Here is a 13,613-nt window from a genome sequence, read left to right on the forward strand (position 1 = left end):
CATTATTGTTAAACGTGAAGAACGCAGTGAACATGTTGCAGCAAGAAATTTCCCAACACTGCTAAATACAATTCAAGTTAATTTCTGTTTATATACAATACTTGATGTTCTTCTTCAGAAAAAGCAATATACACTGTGCTGCCACTTTATTAGGTACACCCCTGCTGTGCACACAAATGGCTTGTCCCACAACGTTGCAAGTCACATTACCACAGTTGTGGATATAAATGCAGCAGAACAACCTTCCTAGTATCAGTTAAGCGTACAAACCGGAGCAAGAATGGAGAAAAGGAGTGATCTAACGGACTTCGAACGTGGCATGGTAGTAGGTGCAAGACGTGCTGGACAAAGCATCTCTGAAACGGCAGTTCTCCTGAACATTTCACGCACTACAGTTTCAAGGGTGTATCGAGACTGGTGCAACGAACAGAAAACATCCTCTGAACGGCCCTCCTGTGGAAGAAAATCACTTGATGAGGGAGGAGGATGACTAGAATTGTGCAAGCAAACAGACGGGCCACAATGTCGCACATCACGTCAGAATACAACCTTGGTGCGCAGAACAAAATATCGCAACGGACCACTAGTCGCACTTGGTCTCGAATGGGCTACAACAGCTGACGGCCACATCGCGTACCTTTGTTATCAACGAAGAACAAGAGAGCACGCTTCTTGTGGGCATGCAACACCAGCACTGGACTATCGAGGATTGGAAAACAGTTGCTTGGTCTGACGAGTCGAAGTTCACGGTGCATCATGTTGATGGAAGGCTCAGAATTTGGCGAAAACAACATGAATCCATGGACCCGTCATGTCTGACGACTACTGTGCAAGGTGGTGGGGGCAGTGTTATGGTGTGAGGAGGAATGTTTTCTTGGCACACATTGGGTCCATTGATACCCATAGATTCACGTCTGAATACCACATCGTACCTAAACACCGTTGCTGACCAAGTGCATCCGTTCATGTTGACAGTTTATCCTCAGTCAGATGGTTACTTCCAGCAGGATAATGCGCCGGTGCATAAAGCCCGAATCACTATGGAATGGTCCCAGGAACATGACAATGACTTTTCTTTGCTGCAGTGGCCCGCTCAGTCCGCGGATCTCAATCCTACTGAACATCTTTGGGATGAGCTGGAAAGGGCTGTTCGCTGCAGGCCTACACCTCCGTCGAATCTCAAGGAACTGCGTGACACACTCATGTCTGCATAGTACTCCATTCCTGCACAACGTTTTCAGTATCTTGTTCAATCCATGCCTAGACGAATTCAGGCTGTTTTGAAGGCTAAAGGAGGCTCAACACGCTACTAGGTAGGTGTACCTAATAAAGTGGCAGCACAGTGTATATATATAGAAGACGAGGGACCACAGCAGCGTCACTCACTTAGCCAGAAATCTTCAATATTTGCAACATGCCTTCCACTTCCAGTACCCGCTGTAGAACTTCTTTGTTGTAGTTGTTTTGGTTTTTAGGAGCATTAGCAACTAAGGCCATATTGCTCCGGGGATATGCGGTGGTCATTCCCTGACCTTTCCGCATCCTCCGTATTTGGTGGTCACGGGCTCGAACCCCGGTTTAATCAAGAAGCGTGTGCTACGCACTGCTGCTCCTACCCACCTGGCTACGGAGGCACCAGAACTTCTTTGTAGAAATTCTCATTGACTCAGTGGAACAAATTCTTGATCGATTCCATCGATGCCAAAAAAATACACACGATCAACTTGCTTTTAACATTCGAGGAGACCTGCTCCCGCCAGCTCGAATGCAACACTTTCTGATCAAGAGCAATATGGGTGTGGTCCTTCATCCTCCGTATTATTCGAATCTAGTCCCCCGATTCTTCTTGTTCTGGAAATTTACGCTGAAAGGACCAAGATATTATGACGTTTCGAAGACCCAATAAAAATCCCACAACATACTGAAGTAGATTACAAACAGGGGCTCCAGAAATGCTTCCAATAATGACAAAATCGCCGGACTCGCGGTATCAAATCTCAAGGTGTGGCGATAAAAATGAGAAGGCTTTCTTTCTTTCTTTGTTAACCTAAAAACTTACCAGTATTTATAGTGAGCTCTATAGATCAGCTAAAATATCTACTTCAATTCCTGCCACACCTTGCATAATACAATATTTCAATTCAGGCTTGTGCCTGCCCTAACTATCCCTACTGTTGTTTACACATCCAAGATTTACGACGAAACTGAAGTGAATAAAAAATGAGTAAACTTTAATTAACAAATATTAAATCATTCCTACTAATTATTAATATGGAAGTTATTCAAATCAGAATTGATCTATTTAAAATTACATTAATTTAAGTATATAATATTCGTTTCATTTTAATTAAATTTTTGCGAATGAAATGTTAATCAAAACCACGAAACCATATATTAATTAAATGAACCTACCAACAAGCAAAGATTTTTTTTCTTTTTTTGAATAAGAAGTTTAAAACATGTTATTGATCAAATAGCGCAGATGTTTGATCAAACACGGCTCTTATTAAAGCAGTACTAAAGAACGAACTGTGTCAACACATATCTCAACGATACCCTTGACATGTACCACCTAAGAAGGGATAAACATATTAATGCCGAATCACGAATATACGCATACTTGGTATCCTTCGGCGACAACTATGAGGGAGAGGGGGAAAAAAAAAGAAAGAAAAAAAAAGGGACAACAAGAGACTTGTCTCGCGTATTGTGTTGATATAAAACCTCGATGTATGGGAAATGTTTGCACCAGTGAACATCAACAATGCATGGAATGTTGTTCTAACCAGAAGATTGCTCATGTGCACATGCGGTGAGACCACACAGAAAGAAAACAATCAAAAGCAGGGCCTGCAACACGTTCATGCATCAGGTATCGACGCGGGACAGCGTTGGGGTTGGGGAAGAGAGTAAAGAAAGTGATTCGTCTCTTCTAATCAGACGTAAGGTGTCCTCTTTAAAAACGAATTTTTGAATCTCGTGCTCCATTGACACTGTTTATTACTACCATTATAATGGCCGCCCAAAGGAATGGTGACAGTGAAGGTTACGAAGCAGAGACCCGACACCTGTGCGTGAACTAGATGAAAGAGAACTGATTTAGGGCAGTAGACCATTGAAGAATTGGCGGCGAAAAAACAATAGGATTTTATAATTCCGGAAGGGCTGTGTTCATGACCCACCCCAAAATTATAATGAGATATTATCTTTGAACATAATATTGACAGAAGAAAAAGAGAGAAAAGAAAAAAAAAAAAAACTACACCAGTCAGTCATTTGAAAGTAAATTTTTCGTTTTCTGTTTTCCGTTTGCATTTTGATAAAAAAAAAAATTAACTTATTAAATAATATCAATTTTTGTCTTCTTGAAGGTTACCGTTTTTTCTGGTAGTGTTTTTATCTTATTTTAAAGATGGAAAAGGGCTTATGAAATCACGAAGTGGATGCGTGCGTGTGTTCTTAACCTTTGTTTACTGTCCTATGTAAACGCGTTTTTATTTTGATACCTTGAAACAAGATGGCTGCCGCCACCCATTTAGAACTCTTGCATATATAGAATAATGTTGACCAAATTTATGTCCTGATGAGAGCTTTATTATTTCAATTTTGCATTCTTTAAGCAAGGAGGTCTCCACTAAAATCCTACTCTAGAGTGTTTGTGTTTATGGTCCAATACGCAGCGAATTAACAATAAAATGAGTGGATTCTGATGGGAATGTATTTTTATTTCCATCATCCATCTTGATATAAGATGGCCGGCACTAAAGTTATAGACCCCACCCATTCAGAACTATTGTTTATGGCTCAATCCAAACCAAATGTATGGTTTCGGTACATGGGAGGGGATCCTATACTAACCTGAAAGGGGCGTTTTTTTTATTTCGATCCGCTATCAGATACAAGATTTAAATAGGCTCCATTATTCACTATGTTGAAAGAAATGGAAAGTAGGCTCCATTAAGTCTTTAATCACATTCGCTGAGAGGCGTGGCTTTGTACAGTTTAATATTAATAACTCCGTTATTCGGAAGGGCTTGAAAAGAAACCAGTTTTATGCTTTGGCAACAATTTAACGCGTGGGTAGTTGTCGTTTCGTCTCTATGAGATATCTCAAAGTATCTAGTTAAGCTGGTATATGGAGAGCCATTATTACACCTCCTAATTAATGAGAAGCAGTCAGAATATTAACTTATATTAAATAGTATACATAATGGTCTGTTATATAGCCCAAAAGTAGCCAGAATGGTCAATATTTTTTAAGTGCTTAAGTCTATAGAGAAAATGTCCTTAGTTAACAACCAACTGCGCATGTCTTGTTCCTTCTTGAATAGTGCATTATCACGTTATTATCTTATGACATGCAGGAGTGATAAGGAGAAACATCTTCATTTGAAATACGTTACTCTTACCTCACTTAGAGCATTAACCTTCAAAGGTTATATGAGATATTCGTCAGGTCATGAATTAGTCATCTAGAAGTTTTAAACGTGCATTAGAAAAGGCTGGATAAAGTTGAAATTTATCACAGATAACAAACTCTGTAAATCATAAGGAATGAAGTTGGAAAATCTAACAAGAAAGAAACATCTACCAATACACAGTTGGTTGATATAGCAGAGAAACCATTCATATGCAAAAGACAACAAAAGAACTGGCATATTAGGGCCACTCAAGAGCTCTCTTATATGCCAATGTGTATTATGTCCATAAATTCCGCGTGTTTTCTGTTCGATTTGTCTGTTTTTCTGGACAAAAAACCCAAGTTTCTGGGAGGAAGGCGCCTCTCGTCATTGACGGGATTCGAACACAAGCCTTTTCCACCCGGTGTAGGGAAGATGGTGGTTATAACCACTGTGCCACCCGGGCAGATCTTATGCAAAAGCCAGACAGACCATAAGATAAGAACTTACTTAAAGGCCTTTATACAGATCTATTGAATTTGTCCATAGATGAATCATAATCTAAATCGCCAATTGTTAATGAAAGATAGCAACGTCTCATTCTGGCCCCGTCAGAGGTGCAGGCCACGCTCACATTTTCCTATTACAGTACCTAGGAAAAACAGAACGCTTCACATTTTGATTTTTTCAGCAGAGGTTGTGCAACGAAAGCGGGTCCAGATTTTTCCAATTACCTAGATAATTTGTAAGTTATTGTTATTGCATAAAGTTGAAGGGAACAGCTCTTCGATATCAGCCAGCTGGCCATATTATTAGTAAGTGTTTGGGTAATGATTTTAAGGATGAACTTTAGCCACCAAAGTGACCGCATTTCTGCGTAGGCAATGGAAAGATCCAAAAGAAAAAAAAAAAAAAAATCCTTTCAAGATTGAGGATACTGCTTTGGGAGGCTTCTCTATAACAGCGGTTGGAAACAGACAATCCAAATATGGCCCGTGTAGGAATTCCGTTTGTCTCGCTTCCGAAAATTCTATTGCTCCATTGATAACCTGGAGGATGCCTTCGCCTACATTCTCCATATTTTTGGCTATAACCTCCTTTCTTGCGTACACTCTATACTTCCCCGACTCTCCCTTTTTTTTTTTTTTTTTTTTTTGTCACCGTCCAGGAAGACCCTGGCGGAAACAAGCCGGAGAATAATGGGCAACCAGACTACCTCCTAGTGGTGTGTGCAGGAAACTTGGAGTTCCACCAGGGGCCAAATGCCAGGACACACAACAGAACCTAACGTAATACGAAGTCTTCAACACACACACAACACTTTTCTGGCATTTACAGTGTTCTGTATTTCTTCACCGAGTACACATGGCGCAGATGTGGGAAACCGCAGGTGGCGCCCGACCCTAATACTATGCACACTATGCTATGCAGTCCTTATAAACGTTATAAAGTTTTTTATAACAAAGAACACAGTTGGAATAAAATATTTTAATATTTCAAAGATATTTCATTTATTTTACACACTCAACTACAAAAATATCTAAAATATATCGTAGTTGAGTATATAGGTTGAGCGTATGAATTTTAAGTGATTTCAATTATCGTCTTAAAAAAAAAAAGTACTATTAAAAATTTGACAATTTAATCACTGTAATAGATTCACTTATGCAAATATTTATTTGTCATTATATTTCGAAAAGAAAATGTCATTCCATCGATGCTCACTTCCATTTGTCATTGGACAAAATCTTTCTTATTGAGCCACTGCTATTTAATAATTAATGATATATTAAAGTATTTTCACTTCACTAGACCTACCTCACAATGTACATAATATTCACTCAACTTTTTGTAATTTGCAACAACTTATAAAAACTGAAACGAAAGCGTATTTTAGGAATCTCCTCTGATTAATAAATTTAAAAATAATGACTTTTTATGTTTTATACTAAACGTATAATAATAATATTTAGTTTTATATTTGATTATAGTAATTTATTTTCTTGAGGAACTGAAAAACATCTGCTATATTTTTTCTATCTTCCAATATGGTTTTGAGAGTGAGGGGGTCCTGTTTGTTTAGCTCTTTGAAGGAGTTTCGGTGCTCATCTGCAAAAGCTGGACAAGTAATCAGTACATGTTCTACTGTGTTGCGTGTGACAGATAGGGCATGGGGGGGGGGGATCCTCTCCTCGCAAAAGATAAGAGTGACTGAAATACGTGTGTCCTATCCTTAACCTAGCAAGTATCACTTCATCGCGTCTATTTTTCTGAATGCTGGATTTCCATGGTTGGAGTAATCTTTTAATCGGATGCAATTTGTTAGTGGTAAGTACTTGCCATTGCTGCTGCCAGTGATGTAACCCACTGTGATCAATAACGTGTTTGTAGTCTAAGAAAGGGATATATTCTGATGCAGAAATATTGTTGTTGGCTTCTTTGGCAGCTGTCTGCTTGCTCGTTACCATGTATTCCGACATGACTTGGGATCCAGCAAAATCTAATGTTACGATGTTGTTCAAGGAGTTTTGATATTTTGTATTGAATCTGCTGTTGTAGTGGATGTTTGTTAGAACTGATATTTTGTATTGCCATCATGGAACTACGGGAGTCAGTAAAAATTATGCTGTTTTGAAAACTTGAATGGTCGATTTCGTTTAGTGCTAACATAAATGGCTTGCAGTTCTGCAGTATAAATGCTACAGTCTTTTGGGAGTTTTTGGGCCAATGTGATTTCAGAAAAGTAAAGCGCCGCTCCCACATGAGAATCAGTTTTAGATCCATCTGTATATAGAAAGCAATGATCTGAAATTGTGCCTTATAAGCAGCATGCAGCTGTTGATGGTTTATATGAGAAAGGGTTTGTTTGCTCGAAATGTGAAAGGAGAAGTCACAAAGGTTGTCTGATTATCCACGGTGGAGTAGACTGCTTCGTCAGCAGAATTATGTTATCTAGGTTAAGCTCTCTACTGAGAAGGTTTTTTAATCTCACATTCGCAGGTTTATTGATTCTTTGTTGTTGCTGATAATGTTGTTCCCATTCAGAAGCAAAAAGAGTTTTCTGTAGAGGGTTGTCTGGTAAGGATTTTATTTTAGCTGCATAAGAGAGTAATTGATTTTGTCTTCTGATTTGCAGAGGAGGTTCTTGAGCTTCGGCGTACAGGCTCTGCACGGGTGAGGTGCGGAAAGCTCCAAGGGCTAAACGGAGTGCGCAGTGATGTACCGGGTCGAGCCATCTCAGGGCACTAGGTCTTGCCGAGTCATAGACTGGGGCACCATAGTCTAGCTTAGACCGAATGAGAAGGCGATATAAACGTAGTAGGATTGTCCTGTCTTCTCCTCAGGATATAGCGGATAGGACCTTCAAGATGTTCATTTTCTTCAAACAGTGGACTCTTATGTGACTGATATGCTCTAGGAAAGTCAGTTTTTTGTCAAAAACGAATCCTAAGAAACGGACACTATTTTTAACTGGAATGATCTGTTCTTTCAGCCTGAGTTCTGGGTCAGGATGGAGATTCCTTTTTCTGCAGAAATGTATACATGCAGTCTTTTGTACCAATATTCTATATCCATTTCTTTCTGTCCATTTTATGACTCTATCAATGGCTACTTGCAATTGCTGTTCTATTGTCATCATATGCTGCGCTTGATAAGAAATGCTGAAATCATCAGCATAAACAGTTGTAAAGATATTGTTTGGGATTTGTTCTATTATTGTGCTGAAGTGGACTGCAAAAAGTGTGGCACTAAGTACAGATCCTTGAGGGACCCCTTCTTCTTGATAAAATATATTGGAACGTGTATTGTTCATTCGAACTTGGAAGGTCCGATTCTTAAGGAAATTGTATATGTAGAGGGGTAGATGTCCTCTAAGGCCAAGTTGATGTAACCTTTTAAGTATACCATATCGCCACATGGTATCATATGCCTTTTGGATATCAAAATTAACCATGACTTGGTGTTGTTTCCTGAGAAAAGCATTTCTTACTTGATTTTCCAGTTGTATAAGTACATCCAAGGTACAGCGATTTTTTCTAAAGCCAAATTGTTCTGAGTTGAGAAGATCATTATTTTCTAGATACCATGTTAGTCTATTGTTGACCATTTTCTCTAAGATCTTGCCTAAGCAGCTAGTCAAAGCTATGGGACGATAGTCCTGTGGGTCTGATAGATCTTTTCCCTGTTTTGGGAGAGCTAGTATTATTGCGTGGTGCCATTTGTTTGGGAAAGAATTTTCAAGGTATACTTTGTTGTATAGATCTAACAGGGCTAATTGAGACTGTTCATCTAATTGTTGTATCATTCCGTAATGGATTTCATCAGGACCGACTGCGCTGTGTTTCGCCTGTAGCAGAGTTTGTTTTAGTTCTGTTACTATGAGTGGCAAGTTGTATTGTTCACACTGATTACTAGAAAAGTTTAGTTTTATTTTATCGGCCTCTTTCTTGTACGTTTTGAAAGCAGTGGGGTATGCACAATTAGCAGATGTATTCGAAAAATTTTCACCAAGCACATTGACTATATCTAAGGTATTTGTAACCAACTGTCCCTTCCAATTCAGAAATGGAGAGGGGTTTAATTGAGAATTGTTTGTCATCATTCTGATCTTTTTCCAGATAAGTGTAGCTGGTGTGGAAATAGTTATAGTGGATGCAAATTTCATCCAAGCAGCTTTTTTTGCACTTTCCTGACCTTAGCTCTGGCTCTATTGAATTGTATCAGATTGTCTGTTGTTGGATTTTTGCGAAAAAGGTTCCAGGCTCTATTTCTCTCTTTTTTTTTTAGCTTCCCGGCACTCTTTGTTCCACCCTGGTTTTAGGGAAAAGGAAGATCTGTGCAAGATTTGTGCTGCACCCTCATGGATGGGCAGAAGCAACGAAGAGTGTCATTATGCAAATATTTCATCTAGACTTGTCAAGACAATTCTAATTTTCTCGACTGTATCGTCACAAGAATTGAGTATTGGGTGTTTCAATACAACATAGATGAAGCGTCAGATGCAGTGGACTTCAAAATTATCAACAAGGCCTAAAAAGTTTCGTTTACAGAAGTCCAATATCAAGACGGTGTTGATCATGTTTTTCGACAAACAGGGTGTGATTCACAAGGAATTTGTGACTGGAGGGGAGAGAGTCGCGATTTCTAAGCACAGGTGCTTCAAAGACTATTGAAGCGCATTTCACAGGTGATGCAACAATTTCGAGAGAAAAGCAGCTGGTTCTTGTTGCACAATAATAACCCATGCCCATTACGCACTTGGTGTGAAGAAACATGGCACTGTACAAATCAACTATCCACCCTACTTTTCTGATCTAGCATCAGCGACTTCTTCCTCTTTCCCAAGGTGAAATTGCCCTCAGAGGATTTCAGGATGTTGAGGACAAAGAAAACGTAACCGCCAAACTGTACATCATCTATTTGGACACTTCTTTGATTCTTTTCAGAAATTTTTAGAAAAGTGTAATAAGCGCATTCAATCAGGTAGTGATTACTTTGAATAATATAAAACTATTTTCCAGCTCCTTCACTTTGTGTTCTTTTTATTGCACCAATCCAGGAACTTTATTGCCATACCTCCATGTATCTCTTTATAAGTGACACTACGTCCACGAGTCTTACATAACAATATACGCGAACCATGCGCAAACTGTCTAAAGCTAACAATACTGCATTAAAACTATATATAATTTCTGAATTTCTTTTTCCCATCCAATTTGTAAGGAAAATAATTAATTTCTACACTTCCATGGTTCGATTTTAATGAAATTTGGAATGGCTCTACAAATACTTTTATAAGGCTCAAATATAAAGTTTCATGAAAATCTGCCCACTGGGAGTCCCTCTGATACATGCGGACGGACGGACATGGTGAAGACAATAGGTGCATGTGCATATAATTTTTGATATGCATATTTTTTATAAATCTGATGAATCGCGTGTTGAAATGCTCTGTCCCAAATAAAAAACCCATTTTAATTTTATTCTACTTTAGTAACCTTAATTTTAGTCTACATACTCAGTAGAAGCTACAGAGTATGTAGACAAGTGGATTAAACAAGTGCAGATTGTTGTTTAGGCATATTCCAATATAGGAGTGCGATGCCTTCCACAGAAAACAACCGCCATTTTTTTAATGAAAGGGATCGTAAAGTGAGTAATCAGGTCAAGCGACATGAGCGATGGTTATCCAATCGATAGCAGATATTTAGTTAACGGAAGTGTGATTGGAGAGATTGTAGATGGAAATTGCGATTAGAATTAGTATCAGTACAGGCAAACTAATGTAAGGATTTTTTCCATGGGTAAATTTCTTCCATCAGTTTATCTTTTCTCGATTTTTTAAATTCGAAGTTTAAAGGGAATTAAATATGAAGCGATGATAATGTGGATTAAATTATTCCCAGAATATTGAGCAAACATGGCTTCCGCAGTACCTTCCATTTACCATTATTCGAATTCCCTTCATTAGAACTGATAGAGGACCGGTAACAAAATGAATCACTAACTGAACTGAAAGCTACCTAGAGTTTACCAATGAGCTCATCTCGGTTTGTTATCTAGTGTGTAGTCTGCGTATCTGTTTGAAAGCCGTAGCCATGAAATGGAAGGGATTGTAGATAACGAAATAGTGTACGTGGTATCTTTCGAAGAGATCATTGTTGTTACATGATTGAAGTGATAGAATAACGATGGATGGATCAACGTACCGTTAATCCACCACTTGGCTCTCCGTCCAAACATGGTTTTGGCCCTATCTGACCTCCAGTAAACAAGACAGTGGTACCAGTCACTCTGGGTGATGAAAATCGATTACAATCTGGAACTGCCCAGTACCACAGAGGCTTGGTCTTTCCTCCGTCAAGTGTGGGCGCCACACCTCTATCCGTACATAAGCTGGTTCATGGGTGGGTGTTCTCCTCCTACATACCAGACATTTAGAGTAGTCCTAACACGTATTGGCTAAGCTTTACTGAAATTCTGCACATAGCTAGCTCATAGATTTGACCTGATTATCTACTCTATCGACTGCTATGTGAGGTCCGAATCAACATTGCAGCATGCGCATCCTTGACCTCCATCTTTGGAATTCCCGAACGGCATTCATATCCGAACGTTTACTTATTTTAATTATTGACTTATATTTAAATGATAAACTTTTATTTAGGGATTCTTAGTCGTATGATATTCTAACAAAATACAAAACCATTTGGATTGGAGATGCTAAACCTGGTTTAGCATCTCCTTAAATCTAAAAATTTGGAATAATAACACTTGGATTTTGAAAGGTCACGTAACTATGAAATTTGTCGATGATTTATATTTTAAGACAGGTTTATAAATTAAGTTAACATTTAATTTCGGTTTTTAAAATAATTTTGGCCAACTTCATTTCGCTAATAAAATGTATAATCACGGTTCATATAAAGTGATACTTTAAAATGGTGAGAAATTTAACTTGATTTAATCGAATGACCAAACTCGTTTAGAATGCGCATATAAAGTGTGATAAGTCATCTCACCAAACACGTTGGAATTTTTGTTAGGGCACGTCAATGCTAATAAAGCAGTAAATCCAATTTCTAAAGGCTGTTCTTGTGACGTCATTGCTTGACTACACTTGGATATCGGGTAACCAAAAATTTCACAGTTACTATAGCAGCTGCTAATAGTGATTCACTGCTATTGGAATCTCTCTCTCTCTCTCACGCACACACACCTGAATACAAAAGTATGCATTAATTTCTCCCTATTAAATTGCAAACTTTTTTATAGGTTAATCTTATTTATTCCAAAAATAATAATAATAATAATAATAAAAAGTTTGTAAGTTCTGTATTGTTTCTAATTTTTTTGCTAGAGTAATAAGGTCAATGTTCTCTGTTTCATAGCAATATTCGTCTATCTAATGACAATATTGTTTTAAAATTGGACACGAAGACTATGAACCTATACGTACTAGGCTTTAAATATACTGTACTTACTGTACATAATTACACTGAAGTACAGTACAGTACTTACTAGATCTTGCAATCGTCTGCGAATTGTGAATGTTTGGCGCCATCTGGTGAGATCAAATGGAAAGTTAACACATTATTTTAATAAATTAATGAATATCGTCTGCTATATTTCATGACATGTAAAGTATTTAAAAAAATAAATAAATACTCATCGAAAAGCCTGCTAAAATGTTGCTTCTACTGAAATTATTTAACACTTATTAAGGCGTTTCGTTAATAACTGGTGATATTTTATTGTAATAATGTATTTTTAAACAGCGTAATTTTAATCGTCTTTGAGAACACTGAATTATTTACGAGCTTCTGTATTAGCATAATTTCAGCAGCTTGGGTGGTGAAAGCAATAAACAAACGACACAATTCCACCAACGTACATACTCTGCATACCAAGACGCATTCGCCAGATGTGCAATTAGTTAATTATAGTGCTGACATAAGATTAGTTACAGGTTTCCAACGAACAAAGGGAATAAAGATAAAGAAGTTTACATAGGCAGAAAAGTGTCGGTTCTTTGACCTTCGAAAACCAAGTTCAACAAGAAGAAAACATTGGATTTGAAGCATCTTAAAATGTTTCTGTCAGTAATTGACTGATTTACTTTTTTACTGAATCAAAAGGCCTGGTCAAATCCAACAGACACCTACAATCGTTCGGATAAAAATCAATCCTGCGTTTGAGGGACTCGACAAGTTCTTCAAACGCATTCCAGCCAAACTCTGCTCGAGGCCATACCACTTTAGCCGGAAAGAAGTGTTGGAAAGGTCTAGCATCCATTTACTGATCTTCTTGTTCGTTAAAAGAGCAGATGGGGGGTGGGGAAGCAAAAGAAAGAAGTCAATACGAGAGCACGATATATAGCAATTATAATGGACTTACGCATGAGGAATAAAATTTGCTTGTCACACCACTAAAAGTGATTGAAGTCAAGACCCTCCTAGATAACCTTCGCTATTTTTTCATGCGCTTTCACAAGTTGAATCTGCGACCCAATGTCTGGATGTGAGCTCCTATCTAAATAAGGGACAGGTTATGCACATGTGTTATAACCCAAACTTGTTTACTGACAGCTGACAAACCCAGATAAGAGGGAGTTAAGTTTGAAGCTCCCTGATCAACTGCCACGATCTGTATTCCATGCATCAACTCCAAACATAGCAACCAACGAAGGTTCCTTAAATCACACGCATTTTC

General features: G+C 38.2%; 1 protein-coding gene across 1 annotated transcript in view; it reads right to left on the reverse strand.

The window, feature by feature from the left end:
- The window catches only part of LOC150088793 (uncharacterized), a 152,837-nt gene that overhangs the window by 51,473 nt on the left and 87,751 nt on the right, over positions 1 to 13,613 (reverse strand). The window lies entirely within an intron of this gene.

The sequence above is a fragment of the Mastigoproctus giganteus genome, chromosome 3, assembly GCF_048544385.1.
Source record: "Mastigoproctus giganteus isolate SK-2022 chromosome 3, ASM4854438v1, whole genome shotgun sequence".
NCBI lineage: Eukaryota > Metazoa > Arthropoda > Arachnida > Uropygi > Thelyphonidae > Mastigoproctus > Mastigoproctus giganteus.